General features: G+C 42.5%; 2 pseudogenes; one reads left to right on the plus strand and one right to left on the minus strand.

Annotated features, from left to right (window-relative positions):
• LOC128929241 (small ribosomal subunit protein uS12 pseudogene) overlaps nt 1-20,753 on the minus strand; it is a 46,182-nt pseudogene extending 25,429 nt beyond the window's left edge.
• Nucleotides 17,081-17,239, plus strand: LOC118146456 (U4 spliceosomal RNA; annotated as a pseudogene).
• Nucleotides 20,754-20,755: the final 2 nt, after the last annotated feature.

Consider the following 20,755-nt stretch of genomic DNA (forward strand, 5'->3'; position numbering starts at 1 on the left):
TGAAAAAAAAAATACAAAAAAGAGGATGTGAGATAACTGACTAAAGGCGTAATTTTAATGTACCAAAACCCATATAGCCTTCTTATCTACTGGTGATCAGCAAACTACAGCCCATGGACCAGCTGAGTCAAGCCTGCCACCGGGTTTTATCAATAAACCGTTGTTGAAACACAGCCAGGCTCATTTGCTTGCCCACGGATGTTTTTACCCTACAACAGCACAATGAGTAGTTACAACAGAGACCTTAGGGTCCCCCAAAGCCAAAAATATTTGCCATCTGACCCTTTATAGAAAACGTTCACAAGTCACTGCTATTTACAAAAAAATAAACTTAGTAGGCAAACCAAAAAAAAATGCATCTAAAATGGCATGCAATGTATTCTCACTTATAAATGGGAGGTAAACAATGGTCACATATGGACATAAATATGGAAATAGAGATCCTGGGGACTCCAAAAGGGAAGATGGTGGGAAGCAGGGTGAAGTACACTAGAAGTCTGATTGTCACCGTTACACGACATACCCATGTAACAAACGTGCTTATACCGTCTAGATCTAAAATAACTTAAATTGAATTAAATTAAATAGCCTGCTATGCAATGAGAACAGAGCTTAATTTCACATCAGGTTAACATGGTAAAAGTCAAACAAAATGTGCAAAATTCTGATTTGCAAACCAGAGGTGGAGAACGTGAGCTACCTGAAAATGCGCAGGCATTTTGAGGAGGGGTTTGGACTCCAAGGGGATGTGGATCAAGCTGAAGCTGATGCACTCTGGATCCTAAGGAGGCCAGGAGACCCCAGTTGATGCTTGGGTAGCATCGACAATAAATGCACTGAAACAAGTACAACAGCAGACATCTTCCCTGGGCACAGTGTTAACCAGATACAGCATTGCTTGGAGTGGCTTCATAGGCAGACAGAGAAGAAAAGGCATTCTAGCTGAGCCAAAGACTCAAGCTTGAAAGATAGAGTGATGGGAAATAGCAAAACAGAAGACAGAGGCTCGACATTGCTGATACTCACAGAAGTGGATAGCTGCATTCATCCAGCCCAACTGAAAAGTGGCCCAAAAAGACAACAGTGAAGCAGAATCTTCCAGTGCTCACAACTTGGAGCAGTACCTTTGGTTGTTCATTTTTTCTGAACCCAGAGAGAATCAGAATCCATGAACTATACTAATATGTGGGCAGTTGCTGATGATTTGGCTGGATGGTTAGGTACTTAGAAAAAACAAGACTTGAAAGGCTGGTCCTGCAGGAGTACGTGGATGGACATATTGGAACAGGCTTAGAATAATCTAAGTGAGGCCAGGCACAGTGGCTCATGCCTATAATTCCAGCATTTTGGAAGGCCAAGACGGGTGGATCTCCTGAGGTCAGGAGTTCAAGACTGGCCTGACTAACATGGTGAAATCCCATCTCTACTAAAAATACAAAAATTAGCTGGGTGTGGTGCTGCATGCCTATAATCCCAGCTAATGGGGAGGCTAAGGCAGGAGAATCACTTGAACCCAGGAGGGGGAGGCTGCATGAGCCAAGATCATGTTATTGCACTCCAGCCAGTGTGACAGAGCGAGATTGAGTCTCAAAAAAAAAAAAAAGATTTATGTGAGACACAAATCCACAGTAAAGAGAGTTATCAATAACCTTGCAGACAAGCTGGCAAGCTCTATGGATGTTGGTCAACTTCTTCTGCCAGCCATCTCAGTGCCTGGGTTCGCATGCAAACTGCCCTGGGTGGCAGGGATGGAGAGCATGCATGGCTTCAACAGCCTGGACTTTCCCCAACCAAGGCTAGCCAGGTGCCAACTGTGCCAGCAGCAGAGACCAACACAGAAGTTCACTATTGCAGCATTCCTTGGGAAGACCAGCCAATAACCAGTGCCAGACTGATTACATTGGACCCCTTCTATCTCAGCAGGGGCAAAGATTCATTTTCACTGAAATAGACACCTGTTCTGTACACAGGTTCATCTTTTATCTCTGTAATGCTTCTGCTGGCACCACCATTTATAAACTCAAGGAATGCTTTATTCCATGTCACAACCTTGCCCCTACATTGTTCCTGATCAAGAAATGCCTCTCACAAAAACATAAATGCATCATTTGGCTCAGACCCACGGAATTCTCTGGCTCTGCCATACACTCCATCATCCAGGAGGAGCTGGCCTAACAGAATGGAGGAATAGTCTGCTGAAGGCTTAGTTACAAAGCCTTTGAGGAGATGGCACCCAGAAAGGATGCAGTTCTACCTATAGGATGCAATCTATGCTTTGATTCAGCAGCCAATGTCTCATGCTGCTTATCCTACAGCTAGATTACATGGGAGGAGGCAAGCAAGATGGCTGAATAGAAGCCTGCACCATTCACCCTACCCATACCCCTCAAAAGAACAGCAAATTTTAACAACTAACCACATGCAAAATGCCGTCACAAGAATGAAAAATAAGGTGAGCTATCACAGTACCTGATTTTAACTTCAGATCATGTGGGGAAGGAATCAAAGGGTGGAAGTACGTTTGGCTCCTCTAACTATGACATCAAATGACCCACTTGGAGGATTTTTTTTGCTTCCCATCCTGGCAACTTTAAGCTCTGCTGTATTGGAGATCTTTGTCATAAAGGGGGAAATGCTTGTACCAGGGGACACAAGAATGATTTCATTGAATGAGAAGATGAGATCACCACCCAAACATTTTTTACTTCAGTAGAGGCCGAAGCAGTTCCACCTTGGATACTAATGAACCATGTTAACTTCTGATGAATTCCAGTTCCCAAAAGGCCTCTAAGATTTCCAGCTTATTTATCACTCCTTATGTAACAGCGTGCACTTACTGTGAATTCTAGCCTTAGATCAAAAGACCTTGCTGCTCTCTCAGTGGTCCTCCCTATCCCTTCTGAACCACCCTTACCCTATGGTACAGAAACTCTAGGTCTGGGGTGATAGTGGCACAGTCACCCACCGTCTTGTCTCACCACTGCCCAAGACACAAACATGGCTTCTGTTCATAAATCCCTATTAAATGTTTCTTTCTAAGAAACTGAAATTTTTAGCCCTTTCCTTCAGCCTTTCAGCTTCCTTGGACTTTGGGGGCAGTTTTACATAGACCTGTCCATAACAGACCAACTTTTTTTTTTTGAGAGAGCATCTTGCTCTGTCACCCAAGATGGAATGCAGTGGCGCGCTCTCGGCTCACTGCGACTTCTGCATCATGGGTTCAAGTGATTCTCCTGCCTCAGCCTCCTGAGTAGCTGGGATAACAGGCATGTGCCATTACCCCTGGCTAATTTTTGTATTTTTCATAGAGACAGGGTTTCATTATATTGACCAGGTTGGTCTCGAACTCCTGACCTCATGATCCACCTGCCTTGGCCTCCAGAAGTGCTGGAATTACAGGCATGAGCCACCACGCCTGGCCATCATGGACCAGCTTCTTATGCTACCAAACTAACAAGCAAAGAAGGATGCACCTCTACCGGCTGGGAAGACTGATCCTGATCATCAAAGGGAAATAGGGTTGCTATGACAGTATAAGAGCAGGAAGGCTTGTGTCTCGACCAGAGTTTTCTGGAGTTCCTCTCAGTACTTCCATGGAAAAATACAATCACAATCTCACACACACACACACACACACACACACACACACACACATACACACAGAGTAGAAAAAGAAAAGATAGGATCATTGAGAATTCCCATCCTTCAGGAATGGAAGCTTGGACTTCACTGCTAGGTAAATGGACCTTTCCAGTTGAGGGCTTAGCTGAGAACAAACAAAACACAGGCTGGTTGTAGAAGAAACTCATAATATCAGCTGCATACTTATGGCCAGTTACAGAAGCAAGGATTGTAGCAACTATGAATAACTTCTTTGCTCAAGAACTGTGTGTGTGTGTGTGTATGTGTGCTAAGTGCACTAATTTTTTCCCCTAATATCTTACACAAGTCTTGTTAGTAGCAGTTAAATTTACAATTTAGTCACCAAGTAACAGAATATTCTGCTGGGACTATGACTGATTTGGGGGGGTAATCAGTATACAATGACTATTGGGACTTTGAGTCCTCTCACTGTGGGCAGCGGGTGAGAGTGTCTTCACTTGAATCAAAGATAGCTGTGTGTTGTCATGTGGAAGCACAGAGTTGTGTTCTTGGCTGAAATTCAAACATGCACAGAAGAGTGTGGATGAAGACTGCGTAGCTAATGAGTGGATTGCGCCAGTTTTTGAACAATTAAATTCCAACCTCAAACCCACACGTCCATGCTCCGCTTGGTGATGCACCCATATGTCCCCTTCACAGCTGCTCCCAGGAGACTCTACACTGAGAAGATCAGGAGGCCAGAGGAGGCACTTATTTCCTTGTGGTTGCTTCCTGTTCTCTCATCATTGTCACCCCAGCAATTCTCTTTTGCCTCAGCAGTGATGGTTTATTCCAGAAACAGCAGTTGATCACAATTTGCAGTTTTTTCAATATTCACAAAACCAGCCCCATTGAGCCCCCTCAATGTCACCAAAATCAGGACCAAATCATTCCTTCCTTGAAGGTCTGAAGTTTTGACTCTGTGGGGCCTCTTCTCCAAACTTCTAAGTTTTAATAATTCCAATCTTTTTTCTTTGTTCCTTCTGCCCTAGAGATAGCTGCTTCCTGCAGCACGTCCCTTCATGGTATCTTACTGTTTTTTCCCCCTAGGGCTTCAACATGTCACTGTCACTTTTCTATACCCAATCAGGAGACAGTAAACTTTTTCTGTAAAGGGGTAGATAGTAAATATTTTAGACCTGCAGGTTACACAGTCTCTCTGTTGCAGCTACTCCACTCTGCCATTTTAGCATTGAATCAGCCATAAACAGTGCTTAAATAAATGGTTGTAGCTGTGTTCCAATAAAACTTTATTTATAAAAAACAGGCAGTGGACTAGATTTGGCTTACCTGTATTAAATTATTCCTGTTAAAATAACTGGTACGGTATTCTGTCTCTTGACTGAATCCTGACCAACACAGTGGGCATGAGTCCTAAAGCCTGACCAATTAGATTGCCACATCCTAATGATGGATTCTGAGCAGGATTCTGATCCCAAATTAGAACAATCAAGGGCAGTAGAGACTTCAATGAAGGACAGTTGTTGCTGGTGCCTGAGAAAAGGTGTTCTTACCGGCTATACTCAAAACTACAAAGACAAGTTTTCATGGAGCTGCTAACATCATTCTGCCACCACAAGGAAATAGTCTATCTGAAAATAGAATCAGTATATATAGAAGTTCAGTGAAGAACACAAGACCTTGTTCTGATGAGATTGTTGAATGCCTGAAGCCCATTGTTTAAATTATAAAAGCCAATAAATTACATTTTATCTTAAGCATTTTGACTTCAATTTCTATTACTTGGAACTGAAGGAGTTCTAACTAATACAAAAGCACACAAATATACATGAAAACACAGGGGACGAAATCTCTTAGATTACCATCATTTATGCATTTATTTAACAAACATACATGAAGTGCCTAAGTTTGTCAGATACTCTGCAGAGATAAAATGATAAGCCCTGTCCTCAACGAATAGTGGATTATTTTAGAAAAATGCTGCTCAAGCCTTCTAACATATTGCATTTTTACAACAAGGAAATTAACTAAGTCCCTGACAACTCTGTGTTCCTGGCATACCAGTTGTAGACAGCCTGCCTCTGGACTTCTTTGCGTTTGTTTAGGCCACTTGTAAACTGCCTATCTATCTATCTACCGACTCATCCATCATCCATCCATCCATCCATCCATCCATCCATCCATCCATCCAATTTTTTTTGAGACCAGGCTGCTCTGTCACCAGGCTGGAATGCAGTAGCGCAATCTTGGCTCACTGCAACCTCCACCTCCTGGGTTCCAGCGATTCTTCCACCTCAGCCTCCCAAGTATCTGGGACTACAAGTGTGTGCCACCATGCCCAGCTAATTTTTGTATTTTTAGTAGAGATGGGGTTTCACCATGTCAGCCAGGATGGTTTGGATCTCTTGACCTCATGATCCGCCTGCCTAGGCCTCTTAAAGTGCTGGGATTACAGGTGTGAGCCACTGAGCCCAGCCATGTATTTTAATCAAAGCTTGAACTTTCAGATGCTCTATCCTTAATGACTACAACTCTCAATCCATAAACTCTAGTGTTTCAGAAACCAAAGCTTTCTTATTTTCTATAACTCTGTTTAATTTGTATTTCAAGCCCCATTCCTATTGGCAAGTGCTTCCCTGCCCTTCTTCCACTGTTGTGATAAGGTTCTATTGGTTTTACATCATCTTATTGCATCAAGGGAAGGGTACATGGCATCTGGTCCATGATAACTGAGCACACATCAAACTCATCTTGCTTCCATCCCCTATCCCCTCCAGACCCTTGACAGGCACTGCTAGTGTCTCTCCAAGTATTCATCTCCTCTTTCTTCTTAGTAACACAACTCCATTACAAAATGTAAAACTTCTCAGTCTCTGTTTCAGCTAGATATGGTCATATGACTATGTTTTGCCTAGTGACATTCAAATAAATATGTATAGGTGAATTCTGAGGTAGACCTTTCAAAAGGAGTTGCTTGGGCTGGGAGAAGCACCCTTTCAACTCTCCTGCTGCAAAGAAGGCAGATGTGATGGCTGGTGCACTGGTAGCTGTATTGGACTATGAGGTGACTTTGAGCTTGGAAGCATAAAGTGAAGGTGGAGATACAAAGAGACACAAGTACTCAGAATTTGGTGTCCCTGGCACACTAGCTCTGGGCTGCCAGCTTCTGGACATCTTTGTGTTTGTTTAGGCCACTCTGTAAACTGCTTAAGCCACTATTTGAGGAGACAGGAGTTTGTTACTTGCCGCCAAATCCAATTCCTGTTTCAAAATCTGCTAGCTCCCCCTACTGCTTTGGTGTCAGCCCAGAAGCCCAGGCATCTTTGCAAGGCCCCCTATTCCAAGTCTAGAGTAAAGACCTCTGTGCTCAAACCCTATTTTCGTCAATGGGTTTCGAATTTTGAAGAGGGAGAGAGGGAATGAATATGAGTTGGGAACTGCTGAAAACTAACAGCAAACCATTCCTCAGCTTCCTCCGAAAACATTAGTTTTTTTCTCTTTTAAGAAAACCCTAGCAACAAACAATTTCTGCAGAATAATACTGCAAGGAGTTGTAAGCTTCCATCTAATAAACACTGCCAACGAGAAATTTGTAATACATGAAAGTAACGCAGAAGGCCATGAAATCAGATTTGGAGTAATACCATAACCCTTGTAAACTGCCTATCTATCTATCTACCTACCCATCCATCCATCATCCACCCATCATCCATCCATCATCCATCCATCCATCATCCATCCATCCATCCATCCATCCAATTTTTTTTGAGACAGAGTCTTGCTCTGTCACCAGGCTGGAATGCAGTGGTGCAATCTCGGCTGACTGCAACCTCCACCTCCTGGGTTCCAGCGATTCTTCCACCTCAGCCTCCCAAGTAGAAGAAAAATAATTGTCAAGTTGATCTTTGATGTGAAGAAAATAAGAAAGCAGGGGAAGAGGGTCTAAGAAGGGATTATCTCCCCCAAAAAGGGATGACTAAATATGCTAACACAGAGAATTCTGTCTCGGCCCTGAGGCCTCTGTGCATGATGATTTGTTGTTTTAGAAAACCTGTGATTGCTTGGAAGTGTTTTAAATGATTAAGAAGGAGAGACGTGTCGGACAGCAAAGGAAACAACAGCTTCATATTTTATTGTGAACTGGGCATGACCTAAAAGTCAGACTGAGCTTCTAATCAAAACATGAAATAGGGAGAGAGCTTGCAAATAATATTAATTATTAATATGAGAGTGCCTAAGGTTATGAATTCTTCAAGTGTTTCAGAAAATCTGTAGGAATTTCTCAGATAACACTGGGAGGCTGTATATTTTCACTTCATTCCCCTCCGGTCCTTTTAAAGAAATATTTAATGTAATCTCAGGGTCAGGATCTTCTAAAGGAAGGAAAATGAATTTGAGTTGTTACTTTATAAGCTGCTGCAGAAAACAACAAATAATATAAGCAATTTGTCTTTAAGTAACTAATAATGGAATGGCAATTTCCTACCCATGGCTTCATTCGACGCTGGGTCACTGGACACTGCTATGCTGGCATCATGGTTAACTGTGCCACTCACTATTTAAGGTCAATACATGAGCACACTTCTTTAGTGAGACCCTATTTTGTATTCCTCTTCATGACGTAATTCTCAAATCAATGATTTACAAACTCCAGATTTTGCTTTTAGCTTATGTCAGCTTTGTGGTAGCATTAAAAAAAAAGCAGGGAAGGAAGGATAAAGTTTGAATCAATGCTTCAGGAATTTTCTCAAGAAGAAAGAAAAAAAAATCCTCTTTCCAAGGGGATACATGAGGTTCTCTTTGTTTTGTCTATCTCCTTTTTAAATAACTGCATCAGCTTACTATCTAGGATAGAAAATCATTATCAACATGTTTCAGATGAGGGCATTAAGACAAAAATACTCACATGAAGTCAGATGGGATGGAATGGGGTGAAAATCAGACTGCCAGGCTGCAAATGCCATGCCCTTTCTGGGCTCAGGGTAAGAAATGCCCTTTTACTACACTCCTTTGTACATGGTTCAGTAATGCTCAAAACACGGGAGAGAGGGAGGAATAAAAGGAAAGCCATTTTAGAGCTAATTTCATTTTTACACTTCAGAAAGTGAAATGGGGAGATTTGACAAGTACCTAATTAATTTGATCTGGGTAAACAGCTCACATGGATCTTTTTCATCTAAGAATAACTCCACTATGGGACTTGGCTTAATACAGTGGTTCTCAAAATGTGGTCCCTGGACCAGAAGCAGCAGCAGCACCAGCACCAAGGAAAACTTGTTGGAAATGCAAATTCCAGGCCGGGTGCAGTGGCTCAAGCCTGTAATCCCAAGACGTTGGGAGGCCAAGGGATGTGGACCACTTGAGGTCCGGAGTTTGAGATTAGCCTGGCCAGTATGGTGAAACCCCATGTCTACTAAAAAAAAAAAAATTAGCCAGGTGTGGTAGTGTACACCTGTAATCCCAGATACTCAGGAGGCTGAGGCAGGAGAATCACTTGAACCCAGGAGGTGGAGTTGCAGTGAGCCGAGATTGCATCACTGAACTCCAGCCTCACTGACAGAGCAAGACTCTGTCTCAAAACGAAAAAAAAACAAAAACTCCCTCCTTGACAAAAGTCAAGGTAGAGCTTCCCCCAGCCCTCTTCTCAACTAGTCCTTTTCCTTGGCCTATTGTCCTTAGCCTGACAAGCCCAGTTCAGTAAGAATTCTGCCAAGCCAGCTCAGCAAGAATCACCCTAGCCTTGGTATCTAATTAAGTCTCTTTGACTAATTTTCATCCAGTGATTCCCTCACCCTGCCGATTAGCCACAAATTCCTAGATGCTCTCCTGTTATATTCAGGGTTGAGTCCAATCTCTCTCCTCTATTACAATAGTCTTTTTTTTTCCCTTTTCAACTGTTATTTTAGGTCAGGGGGTTTGTGTGCAGGTGTGTTACATGGGTAAATTGTGTGTTTTGGGAGTTTGGTGTACAGGTTATTTCATTACCCATATGATAAGCATAGTACCGTATAGGTAGTTTTTCAGTCCTCATTGTCCTCCTACCCTCTGCCCTCAAGGAGACCCTGGTGACTCTGTTGTTCTCTTCTTTGCGTCCATGTGAACTCAATGTTTAGTTCTCACTTATAAGTGAGAACATGCGGCATTTGGCTTTCTGTTCCTGTATTAATTTACTGAGGATAGTGGCCTCCAGTTCCAACCATGTTGCTGCAAAGAACATTATTTTGTTCTTTTTTATGGTTGTATAGTATTCCACAGTATACTATACCACATTTTCTTTATTGAGTCTACCATTGACTGAAAGGTGCCAGACATGGCACCTTTCCTATTTTCCATGTCTGGTGCAACTTTTATTTGTCACCCTTAACAACTTTCATTCTTTATTTATTTTACTTTAAGTTCTGGGATACATGTGCAGAATGTGCAGGATTGTTACCTAGGTATACATGTTCCATGGTGGTTTGCTGCATCCATCAACCCGTCATCTAGGTTTTAAGCCCCACAAGCATTAGATATTAGTCCTAATGCTTTCCCTCTCCTTGTCCCCCAACTCCCAACAGGCCCCTGTCCTTGTGATGTTCCTGTCCCTGTGTCCATGTGTTCTCACTGTTTAACTCCCACTTATGAGTGAGAACATGCTGTGTTTGGTTTTCTGTTCCTGTGTTAGTTTGCTGAGAATAATGGCTTCCAGCTTCATCCATGCCCCTGCAAAGGATATGAACTCACTCTTTTTTATGGCTGCATAGTATTCCATGGTATATATATATATGGCACATTTTCTTTATCCAGCCTATCACTGATGGGCATTTGAGTTGGTTCCAAGTCTTTGCCATTGTAAATAGTGCTGCAGCAAACATATATGTGCATGTGCCTTTATAGAAGAATGACTTATATTCCTTTGGGTATATACCCAGTAATGGGATTGCCAAGTCAAATGGTATTTCTGGTTCTAGATCTTTGAGGAATTGCGATACTGTCTTCCACAATGAACAACCTTTATTCTTAATTTATTTCTCCTTAATTCATCAGCTCCTGCCTGCTAACCTATGTTAAGTAATACTGGTAACAACAGATATATTGGTCAGGTTCAGGGCAGGAAACAGAGGGAAGTCTCTACAGGCATGACTGAAGAGAGTTTCAAGAAGGGACTATTTCCAAGGTGTGGCAGGGCTAAGGAAACCCAACAAGAGATGATGAAGGTAGCAGGGCTAGCAGCCACGGGGCAGCTCCAACAAACACGCTAGACATGATGAAGCAAATGAAGAAAACAGGTGAATCAGAGAACACACATCACTACAGACATTGTTAACTTGCTCTGGATGTCAGTGAAAGAGTTTCTAGTGTTTCCCAGGGGGTTAGTCCATTTGCATTGCTCTAAAGAAATACTTGGGCTGGAGGATCCAAGATGGCCCAATAGAAACAGCTCTGGAGTGCAGTTCCCAGTGAAAATGCAGAGGGTGAGTGATCACTGCATTTGCAAACGAATTTTTACTGCCCACAGACCAGGAGATTCCCAGGCAGAAAAGTGCCATGAGTCTCCATTAAGGCCGTTTCAGCTGGTGCAGTGGGTCTCCGCAGAAAAACTTACACAAATCCGGGTGCTGTTTCAACTGGTGACTGGAATGCCTGAGAGACAGAGTTGCCCATTCAACTGAAAAAAAGGGGGCTGAAACAGGGAGCCAGGTGATCTGGCTCAGCTGGTCCCACCCCCACAAAGATCAGCACTCTGAAACATTCTGGATTGCGAGTTTCACAGCAAGCACAGCTGGACCTGGGATGGTCCAGCTCTGTGGGTGGATGGGCGTCCACAATTACCAAGGCAGTCCACCAATACTGAGGCAGTCTGCCGTTACTGAGGCAGTCTGACATTACTGAGGCAGTCTGTCATTACCGAGGCAGTCCATCACTACTGAGGCAGTCTGCCATTACTGAGGCAATCCGCCATTACCGAGGCAATCTGCCATTACTGAGGCAGACTGCCATTACCGAGGCACTTCTAACTATACCCTTATAAACAAAACTGCAAGGAGGTTCACACAGCAGCAGGGCAGAGCCCACGGCAGCTCAGCAATGCCTCTGCTGGCAGACTGTGACTCAGCTACCTCCTTGCTGTGCAGGGCATCTCTCAAAAAAGGCAGTGGAATGAAAGGAACTTATAAATAAAGCCCCACCTTCCCAGGACAGAGCACCTGGGAAAAAAAAGGCAGTTATGAGTTCCACTGCAGCAGACTTAAACGTACCTGCCCAGCAGCTCTGAACAGAACAACAGAGCTCACAGCTCAGCACTTGAGCTCCTATAAGGGACAGACTGTCTCCTCAAGCAGCTCCCCAACTCGCATATATCCAGAGACACCTCATAAAGGAGAGCTCAGACTTACATCTGACAGGTATCCTTCTGGGACAAAGATAACAGAAGAAGAAACTGCCAGCAACCCTTACTGTTCTGTAGCCGCTGCAGGTGATCCCCAGGCAAGCAGCATCTGGAGTGGACCTCCAGCAGTCCTACAGCAGAGGGATCTGACTGTTAGAAGGAAAACTAAAAAATAACTTTATCAGCAACAAAAAGGACATCCACTCAGAGACACCATCTGAAAGTCACCAACCACAAAGACCACAGGGAGATAAATTCACAAAGATGGGAAGAAACCAGTGCAAAAAGGATGAAACTGTCCAAAACCAGAACACATCTCCTCCTCCAAGGGGTCACAACTGCTCACCAGCAAGGGAACAAGGCTGGATGGTGAATGAGTCTGATGAACTGACAGAAACAGGCTTCAGAAAGTGGGTGATAACAAACTTCTCTGAGCTAAAAGAACATGCACTAACCCAATGCAAAGAAACTAAGAACCTTGAAAAAAGGTTTGACAAAATGCTAATAAGAATAAACAGCTTAGAGAAGAATATAAATGAATTGATGGAGCTGAAAAACATAACCCAAGAATTTCGTGAAACATACACTACACAAGGTTCAATAGCCGAATCGACCAAAGAAGCTAGCATTCTGATACTTCCAGTCCCCTAGTTCTTAATTGGGTGAGAATCCAATCCAAATACCTTGCTTTTTGTGCTTTCACTTTATATGACAATTTCATATACATTTATCAATAACTTAATGAGTGTGGCATTACAGGAATTATTTCACTCCATTTTACAGGTAAGAAAAGTCTGGAGAGGGCATTGAGATACCAAAGTGAGACCCTCATCACTACTGGTGGTACAGCCAGAACGTCATCCTGCCCTCACTGCTTCAGTATGTGACACTGCCATCCTACAGCATTTATTCTACATGCCTTTTGTGCAGTTTCATCAATTTCGCTTATCCTGTAGTATTGGTTTTTGCATCCTGTTGTAATTCCTCCTGCATCCCCAGTCTGCCCAGGAGAGCAGTGTCTCAGCAATCAGTCAATGACAATATGCCAGAAATTTCCCAGAGCTTTGTCATTGAGGAGTCTGTCTTGATTGGTTATTCTACGTGTGTTTCTTAGGCAACATTGATTAACGATCAATTTCTGCATGACGAGATAATTATAGAGCCCGATGAATCTGTTCAGGGAGCAGAGATGGCTTTTTGAGCAGGATGGAGTGTTCAGCCCTACACCAAATCGTCTGTGGCTTCCACTCTACATATTTTTAGCTTATGCTACACTGACACTACATTTGTGTTCTAGACTTCTAAAAGGGATATTGACTTTCAGATTATAGTTTTCTGCTTTGTGATCTATAAGTACATTTTGGAGTAGGGTGTTGCCACCAAAATGATGTAGAATAGCTTTTGGTTCTCAGTTCTAGTTTTGTCAGTGGGAAGCAATGCCTAAAATACAGTTGCCATCTCAAATGTTTGTTGAACAAATAAATGAAAAAATGAGCCCTTGGGTAGTAAGCTTTCTTGGTCCTGGCTGGCCACAGCTTCTTTGTCTATGTTTTTGATGTTTACATGTAGTTTAAGAGTTCTAGAGTCTCCTTGATTCTTTAGTGGTTGGGTAGCTTCAATCCACTTTGAAAAATACCTGGAAGGGGCAATAGAGCACTATGGTAAGTTCATCATCTCTGGAGTCCCATGGCCTAGTTTTGAATCCCGCCTTTCACTTTCTACTTCTGTACCTAAAGCCACGTTTTTATTCCGTTAAGCCTCAGTTTCTTCATCTGTAAAAGAGGAGTTCTGTTGTCAATGCCTACTTCATGGGTGGGGCAAGATTCAATGAATCAAAGCATGTTGAGTACTCAGCATGGTGTCCAGCTCCTGGTTAAGTCCTCAATAATTATCACCTTTTATTTCTGTTTAACTCAAGACTTAAGGATGACTATGCTAAGATCAGCCGAGAATGCCTGCATCCACCTAATGGAACAGAAACTCAAGAGAGTTTGCTATAGAATTAGTTCAGGTCAAATATTTACAGTAATCATGAAAGGAAGTACAAGAGGATTACCAAGACGATTGGTCTGATGTGGCTAAGAGAGCAGGTGTACTCCTGCTGGCTTAGAGCTTGCTTCATTTGTGTCCAACACATTCTATTGATCTTATTTGCATGTCTCCCACTGTCCTTGGATCTCCTGATCTGTTTTGTGATTGTGCTTTGCACTTGTTTGTTTCCAGACCCTCATTCTCAGTCTCTGCTTTGGCAATTCATCAGAATTCAGATTTCTAGCAAAGAGAATTTTATCAGCTCTATTCCCAGGGACGTGGCTTCTCTCCAGGTCACTTTGCAAAACGCCCCGTTTGCCCAGGAAAGTTTTCGGTTTTTCCTTTTGTTTAACTCTGCAGCTCTTAGCCTCTTGCCAAACTTGGGGCTTGACCTTTGCAAATTTTTATAGATGCATAATCACAGAGAGTAAAATGCATGAATTTAAAGGTACAGTTTAATAAATTTTAACAAATCTTTAAAGCTATACCAAATCCTTATAAGATATGGAACATTTTCAGCATCCTAGAAAGATCTCTCATACCCACTTTTAGGCACCTTACCCTCCAAAGGCAACTGTTGCTCTGCTTTCTGTCCTTACAGATTAGTTTTTCATGTCCTTGAACTTCTTTTGCTCAGTCTTATGTCTGTCAGATTTATCATGCTGCATGAATTAGTTCAGTCATAGTGGCTTACATCTGTAATCCCAGCACGTTGGGAGGCTAAGGTGGAGGATCACCTGAGTCCAGAAATTTGAAGCCAGCTTGGGTAACATAGTGAGACCTGATCTCTACAAAAGATTAAAAAGTTAGCTGGGCATGATGGCATGCACCTGTAATCCCAGATACGCAGGGGGCTAAGGTGGGAGGATTGCTTAATCTAGGGAGGTCAAGGCTGCAGTAAGCTATGATCATGCTACTGTACTCCAGCCTAGGTGACAGAGGATGACCTCTCTCTCTCTCTCTCTCTCTCTCTCTCTCTTTCTCTCTCACACACACACACACACACACACACACACACACACACACAGCATACAGGCCGGGTGCGGTGGCCCATGCTTGTAATCACAGCACCTTGGGAGGCCAAAGTGGGTGAATCTCCTGAGGTCAGGTGTTTGAGACCAGCCTGGTCAACATGGTGAAACTCTGTCTCTATTAAAAACACAAAAAATTAGTTGGGTGCGGTGATGGGTGCCTATAGTCCAAGCTACTCGGGAGGCTGAGGCAGGAGAATGGCTTGAACCCAGGAGGCAGAGGCTGCAGTAAGCAGAGATTATGCCAGTGCACTCCAGCCCGGGCAGCAGAGTGAAACTCCATCTCAAAAAAAAAAAAAAAAAAAAAGCATAGAATCTTTTATTGCTTAGTGGTATTCCATGATATGAATCTACTGTGGCTTATGTATCCATTCTCATATTGATGAACACTGGAGTTGCTCCCAGTTTTAAACCATTATAAATAAAGTTGCAATTAGCATTCTTTTACAAGACTTTTTGTGGACATATGTTTTCATTTATTTTTGTGGAAGTACTTAGGAGTGAAATTGTTGGATCATAAAGTAAGGGAATGTTTATGGGAATTGCCAAACTCTTTCCCAGTACGGCAGTCTCACTGTGCATTTCCACGAGCCTCAGTTCCTCTGTACCCCCACCAGCACTGAAAACGGTCAGTCCTTTTTATTTCAGCCATTCTAGTGAGTGCGTGGTGATAGCTCGTTGTACTTTTCATTTGCATTCCCTTGATGACTAATAATATTGACCATCTTTCTATGTGCCTTACATTTTAAGCTAACTAACATTTTATCTATTGTTCGGAAGAGTAATTTCCCAGCTGGGGTCCAAACTGAATGCTACTGACCATGAGTCCAAATAATGGGTGTTACCTCTTTTCTTGTGGAACTCCAAAACCATCCCCTTTCCATCATTTTCTCCCAAAGTGTCCCAGTTTGGCTCTATTTCTACGTAAGTATTTCTACATAGCCCTGTGCTAGCTTTGTTAAATAGGCCATAAACATGTGTTTGGTGCTTTCATTTAACATCTTCAGGACTGCAATTAAAATCCTTGAAGAAAAATGGTATCTGAATTTATCTTAAGGCATTCAGCATGAACCCATTCAGCAATCATGACCTTCCATTAGCATGGCATTAGAGATAACGGTTGGGTGGTGGCTTTTACACTGGCTTTTACTATGCAGTCCCTTAATGATGTTTGCCAGCTGAATGATATGATCAGGCAACATAAAAATGAAATGGTTCTTGCCCTCCTAATAGCAGAGTAAGAAACAGAATAACTAGAAGGATGATAAACCTCTGCAGAAGGATGCTGATGGATGTATCAGCAGGAGAATGGAGATCCATCTCTCACTGCGGGATGAATGCAAACCTTTTTTTCATGATGTGAACTCAAGCATATAACATTCTGAAAAGCAAAAACTTACATCAATCAAAGCCTGCGTGCAATGCTTCAGAGACATGGAGGTCAGGTGTTTTTTTCTTTCTTTCTCTTTGGGACAACTTTACTTGCTTATTTTATTTTAAAATTTACGTACTAATCTATTGATTTATTTATCTCTTGTATCTAATATTTATTTATTTTGGAGACAAGGTCTTACTTTGTCACCCAGGCTGGAGTGCAGTGGCACAATCACACAACCTTGACCTCCTGGGCTCAAGCAATCCTTCCTTCTCAGCCTTTCAGGTAGCTGGGACTACAGGTGTGCATCTCTGTGTCTGGCTGATTTTTTTGGTGTTTTTTGTAGAGACGAGGTCTTGCTCTGCTGCCTAGGATCATCTTGGACTTGTGGCCTCAAGTGATCCTCCTGCCTTGGCCTCCCAAAGTACTGTAACGACAGGCATGAGTCACTGCACCCAGCCTGTTTATTTACTTAAAATGCATGAATGGAACAAGTTACTTTCCCAGATTGGAATAAAATAGAGAATGAATTATCTCCAACTTGGGATAAAAGATAGCCCTAATATTTTAATTATTCTAATTAATCACCCCCTTGTACTAGGACAAGAAGAAAGATTCCAGGCAGATGGAGCATTTGTGAAGTCAAGGAGGTGAGGAAGAAAATGTTGAGCTAGCTTTGTGCAGTGGCAGTATTGTAGCCAATGAGGTTTACCTGAGGCATGATTATTGCTAATTAAAATTTTCCCAATACCCCAATTGGGACAATTTCCCAATACTGTGACAACTTGTAATATAGTCGAAATTGGCAATTTTTGACAGTCTCTACAGAGACTTAATAAACAACAAAAAAAGAGAAAATGTTGAGCTCAGTGGAGTTCAGGAAATTTGTGTGTGTGTGTGTGTGTGTGTGTGTGTGTGTGTGTAGCCATGGGGAAAAACCTGGAAAAGATAAACAGAGGCTAGTGAATGAAATTCCATGCCCACAAGCTTAGATTTTATGGTAGACCAGGGGCTGAATACTCAAATGCCTTCGGAAGCAAAGTAGATAAGTCAGTGAGTGAGGATGCCTGGACGTAAGAGAAAACTTGGCACAAGTGTGGTATAAAGGACAAGGGATGCCTCGGCAGAAAATAAAGTGGGTGGTTATTACTCATCTTAGCCAGTGCTTTGTCCAGGGAAACCTGGGCTCAATGATTGCAGATCTTAGGATTTTTAACAGAGGCTGAAAATTGAGATTTCTGTGAGAAAATTACAAATGCAGAATACTTGGCAACAATTTGAAGTAAAAAATATATTGTAGTCACTATTGGGTAGATGAGACAAATGTGTGTGTAGGCTGGAGTCAGCCTAGGGTCATGAGTTTGAGACACCTGATCAGGGGTGGTGATTTATTTGTTGATTTGATCTTCCTAAGGTCCTAGTCTTGCTCATATATACTCTTCATTGCTACTGTATCCTTTCTCAGGATGTGCCCTCTCTATTAGGGTTCTCCAGAGGGACAGATCTAATAGGATCTATGAATATATGACAGGGAGTTTATTAGGGAGAATTGGCTCACAAGATCACAAGGCGAAGTCCCACGATGGGCCATCTGCAAGCTGGGGAAGAAAGAAGCCAGTAGTGCCTCAGTCCCAAGTCCAAAAGCCTCAAATGCAGGGAAGCTGATAGTGCAGCCTTCAGTCTGTGGCTGAAGACCTGAGAGCCCCTGGTTAACCACTAGCCTAAGTCCAAGAGTCCATTAGTTAAGTCCTAGGCCAAAGAATCTGGAGTCTGATGTCCAAGGGCAAGAGGAATGGGAGGATGCATCCAGCATGGGGGAAAGACGGAAGCTAGAAGACTCAGCAAGCCAGTTTAACCCATGTTACTCCGCCTGCTTTGTTGTAGCCATGATGGCAGCCAATTGAATGGAGCCCACCCACATGGAGGGTGGGTCTTCCTCTCCCAGTTTACTGACTCAAATGTCAATCTCCTCTGGCAACGCCCTCAAGACACATCCAGAAACAATACTTTACCAGCTATCTAGGCATTCATCAATCCAATCGAGTTGACACCTAATATTAACCATCACCTCCTCTGCCTGTGTATACTTCAAGAATGATTTGAGATGCCCTTTACTCATGAAAACCTCAAGCTGGGTTAGATGCCCTTTCTCTCTGCTCTTAGGATATGAGGCTTCCCTGTATGTGAGCATTTAATGGCACTGCTCTATCATTATCTGCTCACCGTCAGTCTTTCTTACGCAGTTGAGCTCTATGAAGACAGAGCTTGTGCTTTAGGTATCTATGTTAACACTTGGGCCTGGCTTGCTTAATATGTTCATTGAGCATGATTGTATTTTATGGGCCAACGAGACTGGTGAAGTACCAAAAATTTTGTTTGACAGAGGCAGACTGCTTTCCCAACTTTGGCCTGTTATCTTCAAGGTATGGTCTCCATTTGTAAAATGGAGATAATAATACTCACTCTGTTGTGAGGATGAAATAAGATTATACTTCATTAGCAAATGCTTGACAAACCATTCACTTTTTAAAAAAATAATGAATACTTCTTATTAATGGCATTGGTGTCTATGATGTCACCTGTTTGGGACACACCAGGCACATAGAAGGAAGTGTGGAAATTGTGTGTTAGAATGGTTCAGGGCATTCCCATGGTCCACAGCCCGTGATTTACTGGGTGGACAGATAGTGTTATCTGTGGGCAGAAATCTCAGAACAAAGATAATTCAGGCTGAACAAGATATTCTGATCTCTAGCCTAGATTTCTTTGTGTTGAGGATGTTCCAAGCGAGAGAGGGATACTCTGTTAGATATGGGGAAAACCCTCTCATCCAGGGACATAAACAAGGGCAAATGTTGGCAATGGGTATCTCAAACTTATTTAGCCTAGAACAGAAATTGTCAAACACTTCTGTAAGGGATCAAATAGTACTTTACAGGGCAGACAGGCTCTGTTGCCATTATTTAATACTGCCACCTAGAGCACCAAAGGAGCCATAGACAATATGTAAATAAATAGCCATGACTGTGTTCCAATAAAACTTTATATATAAAAACAAGTAGAACAGACATTTTACAAAAGAAGACATACATGAGGCCAACAAACATGAAAAAATGACCATCATCACTGGTCATTAGAGAAATGCAAATCAAAACTACATTGAGATACCATCTCATGCCAGTTAGAATGATGATCATTAAAAAATCTGGAGACAACAGATGCTGGAGAGGACGTGGAGAAAAAGGAACACGTTTACACTGTTGGTGGGAGTGTAAATTAGTTCAACTATTTTGGAAGACAGTGTGGCACTTCCTCAAGGAGCTAGAAATAGAAATTCCATTTGACCCAGCAATCCCATTACTGGGTATATATCCAAAGGATTATAAATCGTTCTACTATAAAGACACATGCACACGAATGTTCATTGCAGCACTGTTTACAATAGCAAAGACTTGGAACCAACCCAAATGCCCATCGATGATAGACTGGACAAGGAAAATGTGGCACATATACACCACGGAATATTATGCAGCCATCAAAAATGATAAGTTTGTGTCCTTTGTAGGGACATGGATGAACCTGGAAACCATCATTCTCAGCAAACTGACAGAAGAACAGAAAATCAAACACCACATGTTCTGACTCATAGGTGGGTGACGAACAATGAGAACACATGGACACAGGGAGGGGAGCATCACACACTGCGTTCTGCCGGGGGGCAAATAGAGGAGGGACAGCGGGGGGTGGGGTGTTGGGGAGAGATATCATGGGGAGAAATGCCAGATATAGGTGATGGGGAGGAAGGCAGCAAATTACATTGCCATGTGTGTACCTATGCAACAATCTCACATGTTCTTCATATGTACCCCAAAATCTAAAATGCAATTAAGAAAAAATAATAAATAAAAATAAAAGCAAGTAGAGGGCCAGATCTGGCCTGCAGGCCAACCCCCGTTAGGTTTACCAACCCCTGTCCTAGAACCTTCAGATCCCATTGATATGGTCAGAGCTACAGAGGGGCATTGTTTCAGAAGACCTTAGGTCCTCTGCTGATTGGGGTAGAAGTAAAGTTGGAATTCTCTCTCCCCCATCTTTTTGATTTTGGATACATATAATTTGGTATTTGCTAACTGGTGTAAATGGGGGGGGGGGTCAGGGTTATGTCTCTGTTGACGAAAAGAGTCAAACTCTGTAAAGTATTTGAAGAGATTTATTCTGAACCAAATATGGGTGACCATGGCCTGTGACGCAGCCCTCAGGAGTCATGAGAACATGTGCCCAAGATGGTTGGGGTGCAGCTTGGTTTTATACATTTTAGGGAGGCATGAGACATCAATCAAATACATT

The sequence above is a fragment of the Callithrix jacchus genome, chromosome 12, assembly GCF_049354715.1.
Source record: "Callithrix jacchus isolate 240 chromosome 12, calJac240_pri, whole genome shotgun sequence".
Lineage (NCBI taxonomy): Eukaryota > Metazoa > Chordata > Mammalia > Primates > Cebidae > Callithrix > Callithrix jacchus.